General features: G+C 53.6%; 1 long non-coding RNA gene across 1 annotated transcript; it reads left to right on the forward strand.

Moving 5' to 3' along the window:
- Nucleotides 1–14,035: 14,035 nt before the first annotated feature.
- LOC136571108 (uncharacterized) lies at nucleotides 14,036–15,914 on the forward strand. Its single transcript, XR_010785642.1, has 3 exons — nucleotides 14,036–14,642; nucleotides 15,166–15,230; nucleotides 15,850–15,914. It is a non-coding gene; the product is annotated as an uncharacterized lncRNA (long non-coding RNA).
- The last annotated feature ends 8,026 nt before the right edge of the window (nucleotides 15,915–23,940 follow it).

Below are 23,940 nucleotides of genomic sequence, written 5' to 3' on the forward strand. Positions count from 1 at the left end.
AGAGTTATACCTTACATAGAGAAAACTGCACTGGAACTGGCTTTCTAAGAGCCCAGCAAAAAGCTTTTGTTTAATTTATGGGGCTCAGGCTATTTTTAGCTGGCGGATCCTTGGGGTTTTATCTGGGATCGCTGCTCTGAGCCAGCAACTGGAACATTTTAATTGTTTGCTCTGGATTTAGGGTGGGTTGTTATTTTTTTCTAAAGGGAGAAAGAGGAAAGCAGGTGCTGCGGCCTGACCTTGCTGGTCTCCAGATTTCCTTGGCAGCACCTTCTGGAGTGGGGAAAGCAAGTGGGTCTTGGAGCAGCTCTGTGCCTCCTGGGAGACTTTTTGGGGTGGTGCTGGGGGGCGATCAGCTGGAACCCCTCTCCTCCAGCCCAGCCAGCACCCCACACTCATCCCCAGCCCCTGCCAAAGGCCAGCAGCCAGCAGGTGAGAGGGTGGCAGGGGGACACCGTGTCTCCCCATCCTCTGGTTGCTATGCAGGTCTAAAAATAGCCTGGGCAGTGCGACAAGGAGGGAGCATCCCCTTCTTCCAGGAAAGCCAGAAGCGCTCCAGGGCTGCAGGCGGCCGTGCTTTGTTTGTCAGGAAAGCCCTTTGGTATGTGCCTGCAGCAGGGATGTGAGAGGAGCCATCTGCTCGGGGACAGCAGGTGTTTACAGCAGCAGCCCGGGCGCAGACGCCCTCTGCAGAGCCTGTCCCTGCTCGGAGCTTGGCCCCGGTGCAGGCAGACACCTCTCCCTGTGCTCCTGTAAAGGTGCTGGTGAGTTGATGAGACAGAAGGGAGGCAATTAAAAGCAAAGCAAAACACCTCAGCCTTGAATATGCTGCCAGGAGAGGGTGAAGTACTCCAGGACCCCCATCTGCCTGCACCCTGAGCGTAGGCAGTGGGACAGGAACCCCAAAACACTCTCTGGAGCTGTGCTGTCCCCTAAGGGCCACTGGTTCTGCCAAGGGCTGCAGCCCAGCATCCCCTCCAGCTCTGCCCAGCCAGGATGCTGAGCCCCAGGGCACAGCTCTGGAGGGGCTGCCAGCAGCATTGCCAGTGCCCTGCATGGACAGCAGCCCAGCTCTGGCTGTGCCCAGCCCCAGGGCACAGCTCTGGAGGGGCTGCCAGCAGCATTCCCAGTGCCCTGCATGGACAGCAGCCCAGCTCTGGCTGTGCCCAGCCCCAGGGCACAGCTCTGGAGGGGCTGCCAGCAGCATTGCCAGTGCCCTGCATGGACAGCAGCCCAGCACGTGGCTGTCACCCCCCATGCCAGCTCTCAGCAGCCAGCAGGGATTTCTGAGCTGCCCCAGGAGCTCCCAGCGTGGAGGAGACGGTGTTTTCAGTCCCCTCTGACCCAAGAGAATGTGGGATTGGCATTAAAGGGAAAACTTTAAGAAGTTTTTCTGAAGAACAGCAAAAAAAGCACAAGTTTTCAACCTTACTTCCTCCCTGCCTTTTTTTTTCTCGTTTTTGTCTCCCTACAGAGTAAATCTATTTCATTTGGATCCTGCTGACACAAATAACCCCAGGTTTTGGGCTGAAACATCAGCAATCACCTCTTTCCATTGCTGGCCAGCATGGCAAGCTAATTTTAACCTCCCAAGCTCCCTCCCATCTCCTGGAGGTTGTCCTGTTGCAGCCAGGGAGTGCTAGAAAATAGTGCATTGCCCACTCATCCAGCCTCCTTCAAGGGAAATAGTTATATGATGCCAAAGAGAGGGTTTCCGTGGCAGTGATGACTCTAGCACCGTCGCCTTGGAAACCACTTGAGGCCATCTTGAAGGGTTTGAAAATCCCCTTCAGAGACAAATAAGGAGAGGGAGAGGAAAGGCCACTGGGATCAGAGTGGTGTTCTGGTCTCCCCTGACTTTCCTTGCCTGCTCCTGCTGAGCTGGAGAGCTGAAAGAGCCCTGGCTGGGATAAAACTCTCCCTGTGCACGTTTGTGGAGCTCAGCACGGCTGCTCCAGGCTGAGCTGGGGAGCTGAAGGGCCGGGAGCCCTGGCTGCTGCCAGCACGCCCCAAGGGCAGGACTCGCAGGTGACTTTTGATCCAGATCGTCCCAGGCTATGCCAGAAGAGGCTGGGGTGGGAGGAACAAAGGGACTGGCCCTGCCAGGCTCTCTGGGCGTTGCTCTCCCTCGCTGTGTCCGGGCAGGGGCTGCGCTCGGTGCTGCCCGGCAGGAGCCGGGGGCGGTGCCGGGAGCGGCGTGTCCGGGTGTGCTCGGCACGGAGGTGATGATCCAAAGAGATCCCCGTCTGGCTGGAGTCCCCTTGGGCATGGAGGATGAACCGTGGAGCCCAGTAAAGAGAAGGGAAAGTGCTGATAGGGGTCCTGCTTTTGCTGGCCCAAAGGACCCATGGTGTCTCTGCCCACCAAAGGTACAGGGAAAGCTATGAGGACTTTGAGGGCCAGCAACATCCAGGGACAGCTGGTGCTAAATCCTTTTGAACTGCCTTTCCCCTGCACGAGGGTCCAGTCCCCTTCCTGCCCTGGGACTGGGACCAGTAAATTCATTTTGGGTTCCCTGAGTGCTCCCACTGGCACTAAGGGGTGATGTCTTCAAACCTATCAGGGATGGGAGACCCCTGCAAGCGAGTTCCTCTTCCTGAAACCCCACTTGTGACTGGCTCTGTCCTCCTCTGCTGAGCCAGGGCAGCAGAGAGACCTGCTGGGAGCCAGGATGGATGGTGGATGGAATGTGGCCATGCCCTGGGGACAAGCAGAGGCCAGGCCATGCTGCCAGGGCAGCACCCAGTGTCCCTGGACAGAGGCACTGTGTCCTCTGCTCTTATCCTGAGCTTTGTCCTGGGCTCCAGCATCCTCATCCCAGGGGCTGCTTCCCATCGGCTGGCATGGAGCTACTGATGTTTCTAATTCCTCCGGTGAATGTTTCTGTGTGCAGGGATCATGTGGCTGAGGCACTGCAAAGCTGGTGAACCCTTTGGCTTGGCTGGGCCATGGTGGGGAGGTGAAGCTGTGTCCTTGGGTGGCCAAGGTCCCACTCAGGTCTGGGAAGAAGTGCCTGCAGTGTAACTGAGAGTGGAGCCTGGCAGCTAAAAAGACATTTCATGAGGATTAACTGGTCCCTTGCAAGGCTGCCACAATGGAAATCTGTCCTGAGTGGGATGGGTAAGCAGATAGTGATGGGGACATCACAGCTGAGGAGTGGGACAGTGCCCCACCACCTGCACTGGGTACTAGGAGGACGCACAAGGGAACTTGGAAAGAAGGGGTTAATGAGATGTAACAGGGAGCTTGGCTTTGAGCCCAAGGGGAGTTCTACAGCCCTGCACATAAAGGCCACAAAAAGCTGGCACTAGGCCAATTCCAGCCTTGTGATAGGAAAGGTGGGACAAACAGCCAGCACTCTGAGGGGTGAAATCCCAGGGACAGACTGAGCTGTGAGCACAGGCTGCCCAGCTACAGGTGGATAACTGTGCTGGGGTGGCCTGCTGCCATCACAGCCTCTTCCATTCCATCCACAGCAGGGCTATGGTGGCAGCAGCAGCAGGGCCCTAGAGGTGCCTTGTTGTATTGCCTGGTCCTGGAGAGTCTCTGCCAAACAACCTCAGTCTCTTTGCAAAGGGCACAAAAAGATTCCGAGAGCTGGTGTCGGTGTGTAGTGCTACAATGGTATTTTCAGGAAAATACCAGGTATGTTTCAGGTATATTTCAGGAAAAGTGGTGGAAGAGGCAAATGATTCAACAGATCCTTTGCTGTATTCCAGAGCTGCTGTATTTGAAGGGGAAAATGCTCACTGGGGCTGATAAAGGATCAGCCAGACATTTCTCATGAGTTTGGAGAAAGCAGGAGGCTTGGCGGAAGCAGAACTTTGCAAATAAGCTCTGCCCTGTGAGGAAGTGATTTTAACTGTTGACACTGGATTTTAAGTCGAGGATGTTGATCAGCAGCATGAAGCTGAGATAGAGGCTGATCATCAGCAGTGTAGCCCAGGCATCAGCACTGGGACCAGTCCTCTTCCTTCTTGATAGTGGCCTGAATAAAGGGGTCCAGGGCACCCTCAGCAAGTTTGCTGAATTTCCTACAGTGGGAGGAGCTGCTGAGACACCAGAAGGTGACTCTGCACCCACAAGGACCTCAACAGGCTGGAGAAATGGGCTGACGGAACCTCCTGAAGTTCAACCAAGGGCTGAACAGAGTCCTCCCGCTGGGGAGGTGCAGCCCCAGACCCCAACACATGGCATGGAAACCAGGAGGGACCGCCTGGAAGGGATCTGGGCAAACACTGAGGTGTGCAGCCCACTGCCAGGTGGGCCTTGTGCCACAGGATCTGTCTGTGGATGGGGAGCTCCTGGGTGTGGCCCTCAGAGCCCTGTGATGTCAGGCCGTGTCACTCATGGTCATTATGACGCCACCTGCGTAACTATAACCGCCAGCGTTGGGTAGTGCCAGCACACTCAGCTTGTGATCCACAGCAGCTGAGGAGCTTCCAAGCGCTGCCAGCATCTGAGGAGCCTCTGTGCTACCAGCGAGCGAGCGTCTTCTGTGTGCTGCCAGTGACTGAGGAACCTGACTGCTGCCAGTGACCGAGGAGCCTCTGAGTCCTGCCAGTGACCGAGGAGCCTTCGAGTTACTCCAGTGACCGAGGAGCCTTCGAGTCCTGCCAGTGACCGAGGAGCTTCTGAATTACTCCAGTGAGTGAAGACGACCATCTGAGTCCTGCCAGTGAGTGAAGAGGAACCTTCAAGTCCTTCCAGCGACTGAGGAACCTCTGAGTCCTGCCAGAGACTGAGGAATCTCTGAGTCCCACGAGAGGCTGAGGAACCTCCGAGTGCCCCGAGTGGAAGCCAAGCCTTCGAGTCCTGCCAGCGGCTGAGAGCAGTCAATTCCGGGAGCAGCAATGTCGGAGGCCAGGGAGGAGCCACCAGCGCCCCGAGCCGTCCGGGTGTGCCGCATCTGCGTGGATTTCCTGCACGGCCCCGCTGCTGCCGTGGAGCCCTGCGGACACGTGTTCTGCCACGCCTGCATCCAGCCCCAGGCTGCCCCTGATGCCGCCGCCACCTGCCCGACCTGCCAAGGGCCCATCGGGAGCATCCGCGTGCTGCAGGATCAGGAGAGCCGCGCCGGGCTGGTCCCGCGCCGCCTCCGCCGCCGCCTCCATCCCTTCGTGGTGCGCTGGCGCCAGCGGCAGCAGCAGGAGGCGCGGGAGGATGCGGCTCCTGGAGGTGGCCGGCGCCGCAGACTGGCTGATGGGGACAGGGCCCCAAGCCCTGTGCCCCGCCAGCGTCCCCGGAGAGAGCTGGATGACCTGCGAAGAAACGGGCTGGGACAGCGGCCACCGAGGGGAAATGAAGCCATGGCCGCAGGAGACAACCAGCACCGCCCCCGTGTGATCTGATTTGATGTGGATCCTCCACGGCCCGTCGGAACTGAAAACCAGCATGCTGAGAAGGGCCTCGTCTGATTTCTTCTTCCCGTTTACTTCAAGACTAGGAGAGTGGGAACTGTGGGAGGGAAAGCATGTAGTTGTAGAAACTTGGGGATAGAGTTCGATGTTGCTATTAGAAGATTAGGATATTAGGATGTTAGGATGTTTGTTAGGATGTTAAGGATGTTTGTTAGGATGTTTGTTAGGATGTTCGTTATGAAATAAACGTTTTTTCCATTTAAAGCGTTAGAAAGCAGTCATTCTTTATCAGCGCTGGACACACAGAAGTGTATCTATCTCCTTTAATCTGATGTGTGTGGTGAAAATTCACAAGAGGGTATTTATTCCATCCTGATCATACATATTCATTACAATGTGTCTCCTAGCTCATATGCTAACACCACTTCCCTAGAACTAATTTGCATGCGTTCACCTGTAACTGGAAGTCCTTTTTTGGTCCTGGAGGTCATCTAACGGGGGGGGGGGGTCTCGTGGTCATATTCACTGAATGCTTCAGTATTACTGGTGACCTTTCTTTGAACTTTTTCTTTGGTATGCACTATTGGTTTTTGTTCCATAACTTGCAAAAACCCCTCTGTAGTCCTCTATCTTTTTCTCCACTGGTTCCAGCTACATTTATCCTCCTTCATGCGTACCTTTAATCTTTTTTGCTAGTTAGCCCTAAAGCTCTATTCAGCATCTTCAGGGGAACTGAAAATTTCTAGTCTCTGTGTTATTTATCAAGTCCCCCCTTTTCTTAAGACTGTCTCTTTTAGGCAAGTCCCAATCCTTCATTTTCCAGCCCAAAGTGCTGCAACAACTGTAACAGTTAATACAAACACACACAACGATTAGAGTGACTGCCATGAATGCATAACAAGGCAAACAAACATTAATAAGGCAAACAAACAGCAATAACTGCTGTGAAACACCCACCGCACTCTGTGAGGCGGCGCTGGACCCACGGTGGTGGTAACACCTTCCCTCTGCTTCACGTAATTATTCTTGGCTATCCCCACTTTTCTACCTTCTTTCTTTTCTCTTTTATGAAAAAAAAAAAAGGTTGAAATATCGCTTTGGATCCCAATATTTAACCTCGTTTGTGTTTTAAATCTCGCTTTCGGGTATGTTTAGAATCTAATTCTTTCCTCAATTGTGGATCGAGGCAAACTTGCCTCTCCTCCCCTTAAGGGGGATCTGAACACCCCAGCACCGGTCTGGGCTGGACTGGAGACACTGGGTGTTTTGATGGAAGGCTTCTCCTCCCGTTTTCCCTCACCCAGGAGCTGCCGTGTCACCGGGAAGGTGCGGTCCCGGGCGTGTCCAGGGGCTGTTTTGGGCTATCCAAGGGCTGCTTCGGGGTATCCCTGGGGTATCCAGGGGCTGTTTCGGGGTGTCCCGGGCTCTCCCCTCACGCCGCTCCCCCTCCGGAGCACAGCGCCCCCGTGACGTTCAGCGAGGACGCGCCTGCACGCGGCCCCCCCACGCCCCTTGGCCGTTGGCCACGCCCCCAGCGCGACCCCCTTGCTCCCCCCCCCCGCCATGTCGGAGGAGAAGCCTCCGGTGAGGCGGGGAGAGGAGCGGCTGGAAGGGAGGAGCCGGCGGGAGGGGAGCGGCTGGAAGGCGGGGAGGGAACGAGGAGCGGCCGCCTCTCCTCGTCCCGGGGGCGCGGCTGTGGTGCGGCTCCGCCTCGCCCGCGGCGCGAGGCCGCGAGGTGTCCCGGCCGGGGGCAGCAGGGGCGGCCTTGGTGCCGCAGGATGTGGCGGGTGCTGTCCGGCCCGAGCCACAGAACTACTGGCAAATGAAGCAAAACAATTGAAGTCCAGCACGAGGATGGAGCAAGGGATCTCAGCTGGGCTTTGGGATGCAGCTGCTCCCAGTGCAGTAAGTGAAATACTTTTGTAAAAGCCAATAGAAAAAGCAACGAAGCCTAAATATCTGGGCTGGGATAGCAGGTGTTGGATGTGCTCCTCACAGCCAACATGGAGTGCTGGGAAAAAGCATTGGAGAAGGACTGGAGAGAACTCATCCTCATGAGCTGGCCACGTGTGCTTGAGGCAGTGGGATGCTGGCAGCTCTTTAAAGGGTTGGAGGAGAAATCTCCCAGAAAGCTGTAAGTCATTGGCTGTCTAACATCACAGATATATAAAATATAATATGAGGAAATATTGTTAATGGGCTTGATGACAGAAAGGAGGTGAGACAAGCCCCTACATGCATGCTGGCTTGCACAGTGTCCACCAAAGGCTGCCCAATACATTTGCCTTCCAAGCAGGAATTTATTTAAGGGTCCACAGCTCCCAGGACAGCTGATAGGGATAGAAATTAAGCAGATGTTTGAGACAGGCCTTAAATGAGGGTGGCCCTACAAAACATAGAATGTCTTAGTATCAAATAATCAGTTGCCCGCAAGGGAAAAAAAAAAGGTTTAAACTAAAATTAAAAGGCAGGAAAGTGGCTGAGGTGGGATCCCACTCCAGCAGAGGAGCTGCCAGGAGGAAGAAGTCTGGCTCTGTAAAATTCCCGTTCCTAAACAATGGTGCTGGGAAGGTCGGTGACACGGGGGAGGTAGGGCTAATAATAACAAATACCATTAGAGTTATACCTTACATAGAGAAAACTGCACTGGAACTGGCTTTCCAAGAGCCCACCAAAAAGCTTTTGTTTAATTTATGGGGCTCAGGCTATTTTTAGCTGGCAGATCCTTGGGGTTTTATCTGGGATCGCTGCTCTGAGCCAGCAACTGGAACATTTTAATTGTTTGCTCTGGATTTAGGGTGGGTTGTTATTTTTTTCTAAAGGGAGAAAGAGGAAAGCAGGTGCTGTGGCCTGACCTTGCTGGTCTCCAGATTTCCTTGGCAGCACCTTCTGGAGTGGGGAAAGCAAGTGGGTCTTGGAGCAGCTCTGTGCCTCCTGGGAGACTTTTTGGGGTGGTGCTGGGGGGCGATCAGCTGGAACCCCTCTCCTCCAGCCCAGCCAGCACCCCACACTCATCCCCAGCCCCTGCCAAAGGCCAGCAGCCAGCAGGTGAGAGGGTGGCAGGGGGACACCGTGTCTCCCCATCCTCTGGTTGCTATGCAGGTCTAAAAATAGCCTGGGCAGTGCGACAAGGAGGGAGCATCCCCTTCTTCCAGGAAAGCCAGAAGCGCTCCAGGGCTGCAGGCGGCCGTGCTTTGTTTGTCAGGAAAGCCCTTTGGTATGTGCCTGCAGCAGGGATGTGAGAGGAGCCATCTGCTCGGGGACAGCAGGTGTTTACAGCAGCAGCCCGGGCGCAGACGCCCTCTGCAGAGCCTGTCCCTGCTCGGAGCTTGGCCCCGGTGCAGGCAGACACCTCTCCCTGTGCTCCTGTAAAGGTGCTGGTGAGTTGATGAGACAGAAGGGAGGCAATTAAAAGCAAAGCAAAACACCTCAGCCTTGAATATGCTGCCAGGAGAGGGTGAAGTACTCCAGGACCCCCATCTGCCTGCACCCTGAGCGTAGGCAGTGGGACAGGAACCCCAAAACACTCTCTGGAGCTGTGCTGTCCCCTAAGGGCCACTGGTTCTGCCAAGGGCTGCAGCCCAGCATCCCCTCCAGCTCTGCCCAGCCAGGATGCTGAGCTCCAGGGCACAGCTCTGGAGGGGCTGCCAGCAGCATTGCCAGTGCCCTGCATGGACAGCAGCCCAGCACGTGGCTGTCACCCCCCATGCCAGCTCTCAGCAGCCAGCAGGGATTTCTGAGCTGCCCCAGGAGCTCCCAGCGTGGAGGAGACGGTGTTTTCAGTCCCCTCTGACCCAAGAGAATGTGGGATTGGCATTAAAGGGAAAACTTTAAGAAGTTTTTCTGAAGAACAGCAAAAAAAGCACAAGTTTTCAACCTTACTTCCTCCCTGCCTTTTTTTTTCTCATTTTTGTCTCCCTACAGAGTAAATCTATTTCATTTGGATCCTGCTGACACAAATAACCCCAGGTTTTGGGCTGAAACATCAGCAATCACCTCTTTCCATTGCTGGCCAGCATGGCAAGCTAATTTTAACCTCCCAAGCTCCCTCCCATCTCCTGGAGGTTGTCCTGTTGCAGCCAGGGAGTGCTAGAAAATAGTGCATTGCCCACTCATCCAGCCTCCTTCAAGGGAAATATTTATATGATGCCAAAGAGAGGGTTTCCGTGGCAGTGATGACTCTGGCAGTGATGACTCTAGCACCGTCGCCTTGGAAACCACTTGAGGCCATCTTGAAGGGTTTGAAAATCCCCTTCAGAGACAAATAAGGAGAGGGAGAGGAAAGGCCACTGGGATCAGAGTGGTGTTCTGGTCTCCCCTGACTTTCCTTGCCTGCTCCTGCTGAGCTGGAGAGCTGAAAGAGCCCTGGCTGGGATAAAACTCTCCCTGTGCACGTTTGTGGAGCTCAGCACGGCTGCTCCAGGCTGAGCTGGGGAGCTGAAGGGCCGGGAGCCCTGGCTGCTGCCAGCACGCCCCAAGGGCAGGACTCGCAGGTGACTTTTGATCCAGATCGTCCCAGGCTATGCCAGAAGAGGCTGGGGTGGGAGGAACAAAGGGACTGGCCCTGCCAGGCTCTCTGGGCGTTGCTCTCCCTCGCTGTGTCCGGGCAGGGGCTGCGCTCGGTGCTGCCCGGCAGGAGCCGGGGGCGGTGCCGGGAGCGGCGTGTCCGGGTGTGCTCGGCACGGAGGTGATGATCCAAAGAGATCCCCGTCTGGCTGGAGTCCCCTTGGGCATGGAGGATGAACCGTGGAGCCCAGTAAAGAGAAGGGAAAGTGCTGATAGGGGTCCTGCTTTTGCTGGCCCAAAGGACCCATGGTGTCTCTGCCCACCAAAGGTACAGGGAAAGCTATGAGGACTTTGAGGGCCAGCAACATCCAGGGACAGCTGGTGCTAAATCCTTTTGAACTGCCTTTCCCCTGCACGAGGGTCCAGTCCCCTTCCTGCCCTGGGACTGGGACCAGTAAATTCATTTTGGGTTCCCTGAGTGCTCCCACTGGCACTAAGGGGTGATGTCTCCAAACCTATCAGGGATGGGAGACCCCTGCAAGCGAGTTCCTCTTCCTGAAACCCCACTTGTGACTGGCTCTGTCCTCCTCTGCTGAGCCAGGGCAGCAGAGAGACCTGCTGGGAGCCAGGATGGATGGTGGATGGAATGTGGCCATGCCCTGGGGACAAGCAGAGGCCAGGCCATGCTGCCAGGGCAGCACCCAGTGTCCCTGGACAGAGGCACTGTGTCCTCTGCTCTTATCCTGAGCTTTGTCCTGGGCTCCAGCATCCTCATCCCAGGGGCTGCTTCCCATCGGCTGGCATGGAGCTACTGATGTTTCTAATTCCTCCGGTGAATGTTTCTGTGTGCAGGGATCATGTGGCTGAGGCACTGCAAAGCTGGTGAACCCTTTGGCTTGGCTGGGCCATGGTGGGGAGGTGAAGCTGTGTCCTTGGTGGCCAAGGTGCCACTCAGGTCTGGGAAGAAGTGCCTGCAGTGTAACTGAGAGTGGAGCCTGGCAGCTAAAAAGACATTTCATGAGGATTAACTGGTCCCTTGCAAGGCTGCCACAATGGAAATCTGTCCTGAGTGGGATGGGTAAGCAGATAGTGATGGGGACATCACAGCTGAGGAGTGGGACAGTGCCCCACCACCTGCACTGGGTACTAGGAGGACGCACAAGGGAACTTGGAAAGAAGGGGTTAATGAGATGTAACAGGGAGCTTGGCTTTGAGCCCAAGGGGAGTTCTACAGCCCTGCACATAAAGGCCACAAAAAGCTGGCACTAGGCCAATTCCAGCCTTGTGATAGGAAAGGTGGGACAAACAGCCAGCACTCTGAGGGGTGAAATCCCAGGGACAGACTGAGCTGTGAGCACAGGCTGCCCAGCTACAGGTGGATAACTGTGCTGGGGTGGCCTGCTGCCATCACAGCCTCTTCCATTCCATCCACAGCAGGGCTATGGTGGCAGCAGCAGCAGGGCCCTAGAGGTGCCTTGTTGTATTGCCTGGTCCTGGAGAGTCTCTGCCAAACAACCTCAGTCTCTTTGCAAAGGGCACAAAAAGATTCCGAGAGCTGGTGTCGGTGTGTAGTGCTACAATGGTATTTTCAGGAAAATACCAGGTATGTTTCAGGTATATTTCAGGAAAAGTGGTGGAAGAGGCAAATGATTCAACAGATCCTTTGCTGTATTCCAGAGCTGCTGTATTTGAAGGGGAAAATGCTCACTGGGGCTGATAAAGGATCAGCCAGACATTTCTCATGAGTTTGGAGAAAGCAGGAGGCTTGGCGGAAGCAGAACTTTGCAAATAAGCTCTGCCCTGTGAGGAAGTGATTTTAACTGTTGACACTGGATTTTAAGTCGAGGATGTTGATCAGCAGCATGAAGCTGAGATAGAGGCTGATCATCAGCAGTGTAGCCCAGGCATCAGCACTGGGACCAGTCCTCTTCCTTCTTGATAGTGGCCTGAATAAAGGGGTCCAGGGCACCCTCAGCAAGTTTGCTGAATTTCCTACAGTGGGAGGAGCTGCTGAGACACCAGAAGGTGACTCTGCACCCACAAGGACCTCAACAGGCTGGAGAAATGGGCTGACGGAACCTCCTGAAGTTCAACCAAGGGCTGAACAGAGTCCTCCCGCTGGGGAGGTGCAGCCCCAGACCCCAACACATGGCATGGAAACCAGGAGGGACCGCCTGGAAGGGATCTGGGCAAACACTGAGGTGTGCAGCCCACTGCCAGGTGGGCCTTGTGCCACAGGATCTGTCTGTGGATGGGGAGCTCCTGGGTGTGGCCCTCAGAGCCCTGTGATGTCAGGCCGTGTCACTCATGGTCATTATGACGCCACCTGCGTAACTATAACCGCCAGCGTTGGGTAGTGCCAGCACACTCAGCTTGTGATCCACAGCAGCTGAGGAGCTTCCAAGCGCTGCCAGCATCTGAGGAGCCTCTGTGCTACCAGCGAGCGAGCGTCTTCTGTGTGCTGCCAGTGACTGAGGAACCTGACTGCTGCCAGTGACCGAGGAGCCTCTGAGTCCTGCCAGTGACCGAGGAGCCTTCGAGTTACTCCAGTGACCGAGGAGCCTTCGAGTCCTGCCAGTGACCGAGGAGCTTCTGAATTACTCCAGTGAGTGAAGACGACCATCTGAGTCCTGCCAGTGAGTGAAGAGGAACCTTCAAGTCCTTCCAGCGACTGAGGAACCTCTGAGTCCTGCCAGAGACTGAGGAATCTCTGAGTCCCACGAGAGGTTGAGGAACCTCCGAGTGCCCCGAGTGGAAGCCAAGCCTTCGAGTCCTGCCAGCGGCTGAGAGCAGTCAATTCCGGGAGCAGCAATGTCGGAGGCCAGGGAGGAGCCACCAGCGCCCCGAGCCGTCCGGGTGTGCCGCATCTGCGTGGATTTCCTGCACGGCCCCGCTGCTGCCGTGGAGCCCTGCGGACACGTGTTCTGCCACGCCTGCATCCAGCCCCAGGCTGCCCCTGATGCCGCCGCCACCTGCCCGACCTGCCAAGGGCCCATCGGGAGCATCCGCGTGCTGCAGGATCAGGAGAGCCGCGCTGGGCTGGTCCCGCGCCGCCCCCGCCGCCGCCTCCATCCATCCCTTCGTGGTGCGCTGGCGCCAGCGGCAGCAGCAGGAGGTGCAGGAGGATGCGGCTCCTGGAGGTGGCCGGCGCCGCAGACTGGCTGATGGGGACAGGGCCCCAAGCCCTGTGCCCCGCCAGCGTCCCCGGAGAGAGCTGGATGACCTGCGAAGAAACGGGCTGGGACAGCGGCCACCGAGGGGAAATGAAGCCATGGCCGCAGGAGACAACCAGCACCGCCCCCGTGTGATCTGATTTGATGTGGATCCTCCACGGCCCGTCTGAACTGAAAACCAGCATGCTGAGAAGGGCCTGAAAGACAGAAAGAGAGCGAAAGAAAGAGAAAGAAATAGAGATAGAAAGAGAGCGAAAGAAAGAGAGAGAAAGAAATAGAGACAGAAAGAGAGCGAGAGAAAGAGAGAGAAAGAAATAGAGAGAGACAGAAAGAAAGAGAGAGAGAGCGAGAGAAAGAGAGAGAAAGAAATAGAGAGAGACAGAAAGAAAGAGAGAGAAAGAGAGCGAGAGAAAGAAAGAGAAAGAAATAGAGACAGAAAGAAGGAGACAGAAAGAGAGCGAGAGAAAGAAAGAAAGAGAGAAAGAAATAGATAGACAGAAAGAAAGAGAGAAAAAGAGAGAGAGAGACAGAAAGAAAGAAAGAGAGAGAGAAAGAAATAGAGAAAGGGAGACAGAAAGAGAAAGACAGAAAGAAAGAAAGACAGACAGAAAGAAAGAAAAGGAAAAAGGAAAGGAAGAAAAAAAAAGGAAGGAAGAGAAAGGAAGAAAAAAAAATGAAACAGGAAAAGGGTGAGAGTGAAAAAGAAAGAGCGAAAGTGGAAAAAGGGGTGAAAAAACAGAGTGAAAAAAAGAAAAAAGAGTTGGAGTGGAAAAGAAAGGACATTCGGGAGGGGCGGTGCTGCCTAAGGTGCTTCCGCGCCCAGGAGCGAAGGAGCCGTTTGATCCCCTGGCGGGAGCGCAGCTCCCGGTGGCGGAAAACGGAGCGGTGGCTGTCAGTCCGAGACTACAACTCCCGGCAGGGCCCTGCGGCCGTAAAGCGCGGCGTCTGACGCAACGGCCGACGCGCCGTAGGAGTGGCTGGCGGGCCGAGGCGGCCGCGCGCCGGGGGAGCGGGCTGGGCGCGGGGAGCTCCCGGCGCCTCTCCCGCGCGGGACGGAGCCGCGGCAGCGACGCTGGAGGGGCGAAGCCTCCGTCCGGCCGCCCGCACGGAGCCGAGCGGCGCGGAAGGGGCGTCCGCCCGGTGCCTCGGCCTCGCTCAGCGGTCCCGGTGGCGGGGGCTCAGCTCGGGCGGGGCGCGCTGCCGCCCGCCGATGGCGGAGCGCCAGGCGGTGCTTTGCTGCCGCGGGCCGGGAGCTGCAGGAGCCGCCCCGGGCGAGCGGCGCCGGGCGCTGCCGCGGTCACTCTGCGGCGGCTGGCGGAGGCGCGGGAGCCGCCGAGCTGCAGCCGTGTCCCTCGGGCTGCTGCCGCTGCTGCGGGCGGGGGCGGACGAGAGGCTGCGCAGGCGGCTCCGCGGCGTGCTCAGCCTTGCGAGCAGAGAGCGCTCGACAACGCTGGAATGACACGGCTGCTGAGTGCCTCAGTGCTCGTGGCTCTTTCTTCCACGCAAACAGATGGAGCGGCATCGCTGAGCAGTAAAACACAGCGATGGCCCGGAGAATGGCGAGCGCAAGGAGCGCGCGGGCTGGATCCTTCTGCTGGCACAGGTGCGATCCGCAAACTCAGCCCCTTGTGCCCCTACCCTCCCGACCCCCAGGGGAAATGCTCTCCAGCCTCGAGCTGCTGCAAGACAAAACGTGTGATTTGACACTAGGGTCCGGAAAAGGTTTCCGTTTAGATTAGCAAATGCCTCAATTGTTCTTGGTTACATCCTAGGATCGGTTTTAGGCAGTGACTTTATACCGCTTGTCGGATTTTTCTTGTGCAATGGTAAGAAAATAGGCAGGTCTGATACTGGTTTCGCTTTTTTTCTACTTCATGTTCCATGAGCTGCTTTTATCCAAGCAATTGTTTTAAAGTTCTACTGTAGGCGTTTCTGGTTCACTTTTTTTTTTTTCTTTGCAGCACCCGTGACTTTTTTTTTTTTTTTCTCTAAATCGGCAGCAAATATAGCTGAGTAAAATTACCTTGGTTTTCTTCCTTCTTAAATGTTTTTATTGATAATCCTATTTGAATATGCAGAACAAGTGGGTATGTCCTGTAATATATCCTAGCTTTTCTTGTTTACAGGGTACTCAGAAAATACTTTTCCCTTAGAGTCCCACTGAAACATTCTCAGTGCAATCTCCGTTAAGGTATGTGTTTATAAATAAGCCACCATCAGCTGAGATATTTGCCTGTGTACCTTTTCCTGTAATTCAGAGCTTGCGTTCTGTGGTTTTTGTGATAAACCTATCAAACTTGTGAAACTGTTTTGCAAGTCTTAATCGTTGAAGGCAGCAAGAAGTGGTTTTAAAGCCTGTTCTTGAGCAGACAAAGGGAAAAAGTGTGAATTTGATGCTGAACTTGTCCTTTTTCATTTGACTTGCCTTGAATGATTTAGGAAGAGAGAGAACTAGAAAAAAGAGAGAAATAGAATTGGTTCTTGGGCCCTCCTAAAATGCTCCCCGTGATTCTGTGTGGAGCCAAAGTGAAGGGTGATGGAACAGAGCCCTGTGCTTTAGAAGGAAATCACTTTCAACCTGATCTCCACCCTGAGTCTCCCTAATTTCTGTTTTTAAAATGCAAACTAAGTTTAGGAAGTGTTGGAAGTTAGTATTTTGGGGAAGAAATGGCAGTTGCACCAACCGTTCCATTTCCCAGAGGCTCTGGGAACGATTCATTTTGTAAGCGCTGTAACTGCAATCGGTTGGTGGTTTGGGGTTGGAATGTGCACTTGCCCTCCTCTAAAGCACTCGTTCATTTGCATTTCAGTGCCAGGAGTCTGGAGAAACTGGAGAAGAGCCCAAGAGACATTTTTCATCCTGAGATACAAAAGGTAGGAAGTGACTTTTTTTTGTTTGGTTCTTTTTCTTTATGATTTCCTGGAAATAGAAGTAATTAAGTATAGATACTACTGGTTTGTTTCTTCCAGTAGCTAATAAGAATAAGAATAATAATAATCTAATACTACTTAAACTGTCTCTTTATCCATTGAACTGGCCATTTCAAATCCAAACTTCTAAACACAAATAAAACCATCATCCTTGTAGAATCTTTAATAGGAGTGGGCTGAAGATGCTGTTTTTGTTGACAGGATTTATTGGTTCTTGAAGGGCAAGAGATGAGTACAAGCCTAACTACTTCTTGCTCACAGACCCGTCCGGTGAGTACAGCTTTGTATTTTGATGGGCTTTTGATGACTTCTAAATCAATTGCTCGTTACAGTAAAAAGAAGTAATGTTTTTTTGAACCTGACAGCAAAAATAACTTGAAGCACCAACTTAATAATAATTGATCACCCATCTAAGTTAATGGTTTTATGCTATACTATCAAAGTTTAAAGGTAAATTATCGTGTAGTAGGAGATAGTATAAAATGTATGTTCTGATGTGTAGGATGTATGCAAAGATTAGAGGAACCAAATTGTTATGTCTTCTGTTTGACTGTTTACCAAATAATATTTGGTTTTATTTTCCAGGGATCGGTGAATTTTAAATTTGGAGTCCTCTATACTAAGGATGGTCAGCTTACAGGTGATGAAATGTTCAGTCATGGTGAGTTTTCCACCTTCTCCTTAATTGTTTTGCTCATCTGAAAAAAAAAAAAAAAAAAAAGGTATGTTTATTATTTGTTACCCTGTTCTGTCCGTTTCCTCAGTATTTGCTGGAGCTCTGCTTACCCAAGCTTTGGGTAAAACAAGCTTTGGGTTCCTTCTGTCCCACTGGGTGTTGCCCAGTTTGGTTGCATCTGGTGAAATTCACCCTGAGCCCTTACAGAACCAGCTCAAACCACGTGAGAGCCATTCGCAGCTCTCTCAGGACACCCGGAGGAGGATGGGTGACGTTTCTGAGCATCTGGCAAGTGTACTTCTATCAAAACTCGGCCTGTGTAATTTCTGGGGAAAACCCTTCTGTATCCTGGAGGGTTCCTCAGACTCTGTTGAGGATCCAGTTAGCAGTTGCTCACCTGGATGGTTCCAGCTCCTCAAGTTAACACTTGTACTCTTGCCCTGTAGTTTAGATCTATTGTAGTTTTGTTATTTTGCACGATTTTACATCTTTGGAAAATAACGTGCGTTTCACTCTTTGGAACCTCTCGGATCATTCTTTGGTGCAGCACCACCTAATGGGACACTTGGCTGCTGTGCTGAAGGGCTTGGTTACTAGGATTGTAAATCCCGGAGAGTTTGTAAGTCTTCTGTCCCCAGGGAGGTATCACGCTTTGTTCACTCTGTTTGTCAGGTGCTGCTTCTCGTCGGAAGTATTAACTTCAAACTGCCCTGTTCTTTTTTTAACTTTTTTTCCTGGTTCTCTCCGTAGGGCAGGGAAGGACTCTCGTATCCCGGTCGTCAGACTCAGCGCTGCCCGAGAAGATACAGAGAGTGTAAAAATCATAAGAAGCAAATAGGACTGCAGAGGAAACAAACTGGAGAGAACAAAAGGTGATATTGTTCTCCTTAGCCTGGATTAGAAACATCCCCTGTGCTTTGATGCCGGTGGCTGCCAGGGGCTCGTTAGGTCTTTTTAGGCAGGTGTAGGTGTTCACTTGTAGGTTCTATTTTTTGGCAAAGGACCATGAGAGAAGTTTATTTCTACATCCAAATAAACATTCATCTTATCTGAACATAACCTGTCATCCCATTTCTGACGTTAAGGACTCCTGTATAAATACTTGGGGAGGTTTTCTTTGTCGTTTCTGAATGGTTCCACTTTGGTTCCATCTACCTGCCGGATACTTGAACGAGTCTGAGGTGGTTTAATTGCATACTGCTTCCTTGAAATTCTGTTGGTCTCTGCTTGGAACCCTTCTTGTAGTGCTTAATGCAAGACTTCTGATGGTGTTTTCTTGCCTGTTTGTGTTTAAGGTCGTGCTCTGATGCATTTACAGAAACCATGGCAGGAGAGAGTCAGCTGCTGGAGAAGAGGAGACAGTATTATCCCTGTGCAGCATAGAACTGCGCTACTGCTGTGTCATCAGCTGTGTCTGCACTGAAAGTAGCCACCTTCACTTGTAGGTAGCTCCTTGGTGCTTTAGGACACTCTGAGGGATTTATTCCTTTTGGGATCCACGATGAGAATTCCCAAGAGAGGTAGTAATAAGGTATGAGACTGGAAAAAAGCCTGTGTCCTTGGAATGTTGTTGTTGTCGTCAAAAGTTAATTTTTCCTTCTTTCTTAGCCAGTAGTCAGCTTTTTGCTTTATTTTTTGTGGGATCAGTACTTGATTGTTTAAAAAATTGCTTCAAAATAACTGCAGTGGCTGGCCACCAGGACCTTGTTCAGATTTGCCTATTTGCTTGTAGCTAAAACGTTTCCATATTGTTTCTCGTTCTATTGAAGAAACTGCTGCCCAGTCAACTAAGAACTGAACATCTATCTGTCTAGGACATGGGGAGAGGATTTAGGTCGTGTCTTTGTTTCCAGAAAAAAGTTCCAGTGTAGTTTCTAACTAGAGGCAAAGGGGGGGTGAAGACTCGGGGCTCTGATGCCGTTGGGGGCACCCCGAGGTGCCCAGGAGAGGGAGCCCCACTGCGGTGCAGGAGCAGGTATGTTATCACGTACTAGAGAGCAAATTATAAATAGAAATAGGAAAATTATAAATATAAAAATATTTTTTAAACCGTTAAAGAAAGCGTTTTTTTTTACTTGTCAGTAGGCAGGGTTTTGATGATAAAAATGATAAATACAAAGAATATGAAGGTAGAAATCTAAGTCTAGAAATATATCATAAATACGTGCAGATAAAGTTTAAAACTAGAAGAAAAAATCAGTTGCAGCAGTAGATACGATACATAATATAAATAATACTTTAAATACATGTCTAGAATTTTATAGATATTATAGATAATTATTAATAGATTGCATCAAAAGAAACTATATATATAAATGTGAGTATAACTATACAAAGTATAAAAATATTTCGATACCGTTTAAAAGAAGGTGTTTTCGTGTATTTTTTTGGTTAGAGATGGGGTTTTTATTTGGATTAATAGAAGTATTCTAGAAATATAAATCTAACTATAGAAAGATACAATCGATAGAGAAAGATATTTCTAAAAACACAACCGAACGACGCCGCCTTCGGGGGAATCGCACGAGCTCGGCCGAAGCAAGGCGAGAGCGGCCGACCCTGACGGCCTCGAGCGAACCGAGGCGAGGCTTCCGAGGCTGCCTGGAGCGAAGCGAGCCGAGCTCAGGCGAAGCGAGCCTGCTGCTCTCGTGCGCGCTAATTAGCGCCAGTGCGGTCCCAGCCTAATGAGCTCCTGCCCGAGCCCGCGCTCCCGGTCGTGTCCGCGCCATGGCCGGGCCGCCCGCGGGACGCGGCAGCGGGAGAGCCCCAAGCCGGGCGAGCTGAACGTGAGGCGGCGGCGCTTGCCCGCCCGCTGTCAGCGAGCCGAGCCGAGGCGAGCCGAGCCGAGGCGCGCCCAAGGCACAGAGCGGCTGGGAGTTGGGCCGAAGCGAGGCGAGCTCTGCCGAAGAGGCGAATGCAGGCGCCAAGAGCCGAGTTGAGGCGACAAGAGCCGACTCGAGCCGAGCGTCTCCGGAGCGAGCCGAGCTCCGCCGAGCGCAGCATCCCGGGCAGGGCGAGGCGCCGGGCCGGGCTCGGGGTGCAGCCGGGGCTCTGGGAGGCTTCCCCGCCTGTCCCTCTCTCTAGCCCTCCTTCCTTCTCCCCGTATTCGCCTTCTCTCGCTCCCTTTCCCCCATTCCCTCTCCCCCCACAAACCCGGCTCCTTCCTGTCCTGTCCCTAGCCCGCTACTCCCTTCTATTCCCCCTCTCTCCTTCCTCTGCCCAGCCTCCCTGTACCCTCGTCCCGGGCTTTCCCTTCCCGTCCCGCTTTCCTGCGCAGCCCGAGCTCCCTCGCCGCCCTTTCTCATGCCCTGCTCTCGCTCCTCTCTTCCCGTGCCCCCTTACCTTCTTTGCCCCGCAGCCGCGGGGCTCGGGCTGCCGGAGAATAAAGGCCCGAGGGCCGGAGCCCGGCGGCCCTGGGCCCTTGCAGGAGTCCCCGCGCGGGGCCGGAGGCTCTCGGCGGATCCCCCCGTGCCGCTCAAGCAGCCCGGCCGACAGCGCCGGAGCTGCGGCTTTGCCGGCATCGCGCTGAGAGCGGCCCCCGCCCTGTGCCGGGCCGTCCCCGCCGTCTGTGCCGCTCCCTCTCTCGCTGCCCCCGGCCCGTGACAGCGAGGCTGGGCAGGAACCTCAAGCCTTCTGGGGGCTGCCCCCGCTTTCTTGTTGCAGCAGAATCCCTTGCTGGGGCCATGCACGTGTGGGAAGGGCTTGGGGGAAGCGCTGCGCTGCTGTCCAGGGCAGTCGGATTCGTTCTGAGCCTTCTTTGGGGGTCAGGAAAAGGGGGGGTGAAGACTCGGGGCTCTGATGCCGTTGGGGGCACCCCAAGGTGCCCAGGAGAGGGAGCCCCACTGCGGTGCAGGAGCAGGTGGGGGGCGGGCGAGGGGCGGGGGTCACGCTGGGTGCCGTCCCCCAGAGGGACCCAAAGCTGCCACCAAATGCACAGGGAGGGGTGAGTGGGTGTAGGATGCTAAAACCTGGCAAGGCGTTCGGTTTTCTAGGTATTGCTAAAGAATAGGAATTGGTCTCTAAACTCAGCTGGGGAGAAACCCTCTCTACGCACTCATTTGTTTCCAGGAATGTAGAAGGTTCCGACTGGAGATGGGTAGTAGTTCTGAAGATATTGCCGTGAGGTTTTGATCTAGGAACGGACCGAGCTGTGCCCTGGAACCCTCAGAACAGCTGCAGGGGCTGAAGGCGATAGAAGGGGCTCTCTGGCACCTTTTGCCTCCGTTCTCTGCCAGCGCCCAAATCGTGTCGCAGTCCCGGAAGAGGCGCTTGTCATCCCGAGAGCCAAAAGGAAGACGTGTAAAATCCCAGCTCTGCCTTGGGTTTCGTGTGGCTTTTGTACTTCGTATTGATGTCATTCCAGAGAGCAAGGAAAGAAGAAATGTGACCGGGTCCCACTATTGCTGTGTGAAGGCTTTCTTGAAAGGCTGCTGTATTTCTATTGTCTTTTTCCACTCCAAGCTTGACTTTTCCCTTTGTTTTTCGAGCTCTGCTGCATTGGGTGTCCCAAGGAGGGCGGGGTTCCTCAGCAGGGCTCTTAGGCGGTGGCGCTGATTCTGCTTTTTCTGAAGGCGTCTCAAAGCGTGCTACCAGAATGACAGTTTTGTGCACTGGAAAGCTTTCCCTCAGTGCCATCAGCGCACGTCCGTGTCTGAATTGTGGAAGCAGACGGACTAAGAACAGCCAGCACCCGGAGCAGATTTCTGTTGGCTCTGTGTCTGTGAGAAGCGGGCTGTGTGCTGGACGGGGAGAGGCGCTGTTGGAGAGTGGCATCAGCGCCAGGTGTGAGCTGTGAGGATGATGAGGGGCCGGCTCCTGCCGGGGGCGGGGGGGGCGGGGGCGAGGCTGTTTTAGGGGGAGGCTTTGCCTCAGCTCCCTTTTGCATGGAGCTGCTGAGAAGAGGGGTTCATGGGGAGCTCCCGGGGCTGTCTCATGGAAGGACTGCGAGAGCTTCTCGCAGCATCTGGGCGAACACCTGGATGCGCGCTTGGAGACGCGGAGCATCGCTTCAAGGAGGTGCCGAGGGACGAATCTTTGTGCCGGGAAGCAGCAGCCGAACGGGTGAGCGCGTGTGGATTTGGAGCGGGGACTTTGGTCCTTTCCCTTTTCGATTTGATCTTGGCAGTCCCCCCTCCCCGGTTCCCCAGGACCAAAAACGGAGCTTGTGAAGACAAAAGAAGGAGAGGCAAGCAACTACTCTCCTAATATTGTCTGTGTTCGAACTGGGAGGGATCCGCCTTCACCTGCCGTTCGAAGGGTGTTGATTGAAGGAAAACCTGCCTTTTCCCGGCTGTTAGGGGTATCCCAGGGGTGACAGGGAATCCCTGCGTTCCATTTGAACGGGAATGGGCCAAGTATTGTTGTCATCTGATGGGTTTGATTTGAAGGCAGCCAGCCCATTTTCATCATCCTAAGGTTTAAATGGAGGGGACAGCGCTGGTGTCCCTCCTTTGCGAGGGTTTGAATTGAGGTCCAAATCCCCCTTTCCACACGGCTTGAAGGATTTCATTGGAGGAAAGCCCCTTCTTTTCTGCTCTCCCAGGGGATGAACTTGAAGGGGAGAACCCATTTCTTTGCCCTTTTTGAAGCGAGGTGAGCGCCGCCCGCGGCGTCAGTTTCGGGGTTCAGTTGCGGGAAGCCGCAGCTCTGGCAGCGTTTGCAGGGCTGCAGTCGGGGCTGTGCCGCTGCATTTGAGGGCGCTTCTTGTGGCCGCGGCCCGGCCCGGAGCGTTGCCGCTCGGGAGCGCTGCCGGCCCGGGCCGGGCGGTTGCCGAGGCGCATGGGGAATTTGGCGCGGCAGCGGCGGAGCCGCTCTGCCGGTGCGAGCCGCCGTGCGGAGCCGAGGGCGGCTGGCGCCGGGCCGGCCGAGGGCGGCAGAGGCGGCGCGGGCGCTGCTGCGCCGGCCCGGCCGGTGCCGGCCGCTCTGTCCGCTCCGGGCGAGGGGCTCGGGCGCCGCCGGGGTCCCCCGGGCAGGGGGAGCGGGCGGGGGCGGGGGGGTCTCCGGGGCGGCGCCGCCCCTGCGCGCCGGAGGACCCGCTTTGCCGCCGGGAGCCACGCTCCGTCCGGGGCCGGCAGCGCGGGGTTCGGCTGCCGCAAGTTCTTGGGTGTCGTGGTTCAGAGGTGCTCTGTAGGGATCGATCGCACGGTTTTGTGTGGGTCGCAGTGGGTGTGCGCTAAGGGCTATGGCGTTCTTCCTGACCGGTACGGTTCTCGGTTCAGGTGGTGACGATAAAGGTTTGGTTTGAATCGAGTTCTGTAGTCGGATATTTTTTTTGCCGGGCTATTCTGTTTTTAAAGGCGTGCAATGGTTTCTACGGGTCGTTACGCGAAGCAGCGGCTCGGATTTTAATTCTGTCGCGGTGGCTTTTATTAGCGTGGGCGTGTAGCGTTTGTTTCGGTGGGTTCGAGGTGGCGTCGTGTCGTTAATAGCAGCAGGGTTTTTAAAATCTCTCTAATTGCGTTCGTGTTTATCGTCTTCCAGGGCTTTTATTGATTTGGTTTGTTTGATTGTAGTGTATGTTGTATTGTTACGGGATCATTTGGGAGATATTTTAATGGTTACGTTTCTCTTTAGGCTTTGTGTTTATTTCTGGGTGGTATTTTTATTTTGATCGAATGAGGCTCTATGCGTTTATTCTTCAGTTGGGAATATTTTTTTTGTCGTAAATTAAAGTTGATTTGGTTTGGGGAACTTTTGTTTTACAAATGTATTTTCTTTTTTTTCTTTTCGTTTTTTTGTTGTCCTTTGACGTATTTGGTGGTTGTTGATCAGTTTTATTTTTGGGAACGTGGGTATTTATATGGTGGGTCTTTTTAAGTAGTTTTTTTTTATTTGGATAGTTATTTTCTTATTTTTTAGTGGTTGAGGGTTTTTTTTTCTATTTCGTTAGTTAATTCGCTTTCTAAAGTTCTTTTGACAGAGTATTGGTTATTCTTTGAGTTAGTGTAGATGTAGAATTTTGGTTAGTTTTTAAAATGACGTTCAGGGTCAGTGGCACTGATTGGAGTTGAGCGAGTTGGTTTGGTTTTTTTTAGAGGTTTTTGTGATTTGCTGCGTGTGTTTCTCCAGGGTTTTCTTTTCGTTTGGTTCCATTTTTCTGATGTGATGAAAACTGTCAGTGAAAAGAGTGTTGTGTGTTTTTTTCGCTGGCAGTTGTTTGGCTGGTGGAGGTATCTTGATGGTTTTGGAAGACATTGGTGGGAATTCGATGCTGTTTGTTTTGTCCTTGTATTTAGGAATTGGATTTTAAATGTAAAATTCTAAGGATAGCTATCTTTAAACAAAACAAGTAGAT

This window comes from Molothrus aeneus, unplaced genomic scaffold, assembly GCF_037042795.1.
Source record: "Molothrus aeneus isolate 106 unplaced genomic scaffold, BPBGC_Maene_1.0 scaffold_63, whole genome shotgun sequence".
Taxonomy (NCBI): domain Eukaryota; kingdom Metazoa; phylum Chordata; class Aves; order Passeriformes; family Icteridae; genus Molothrus; species Molothrus aeneus.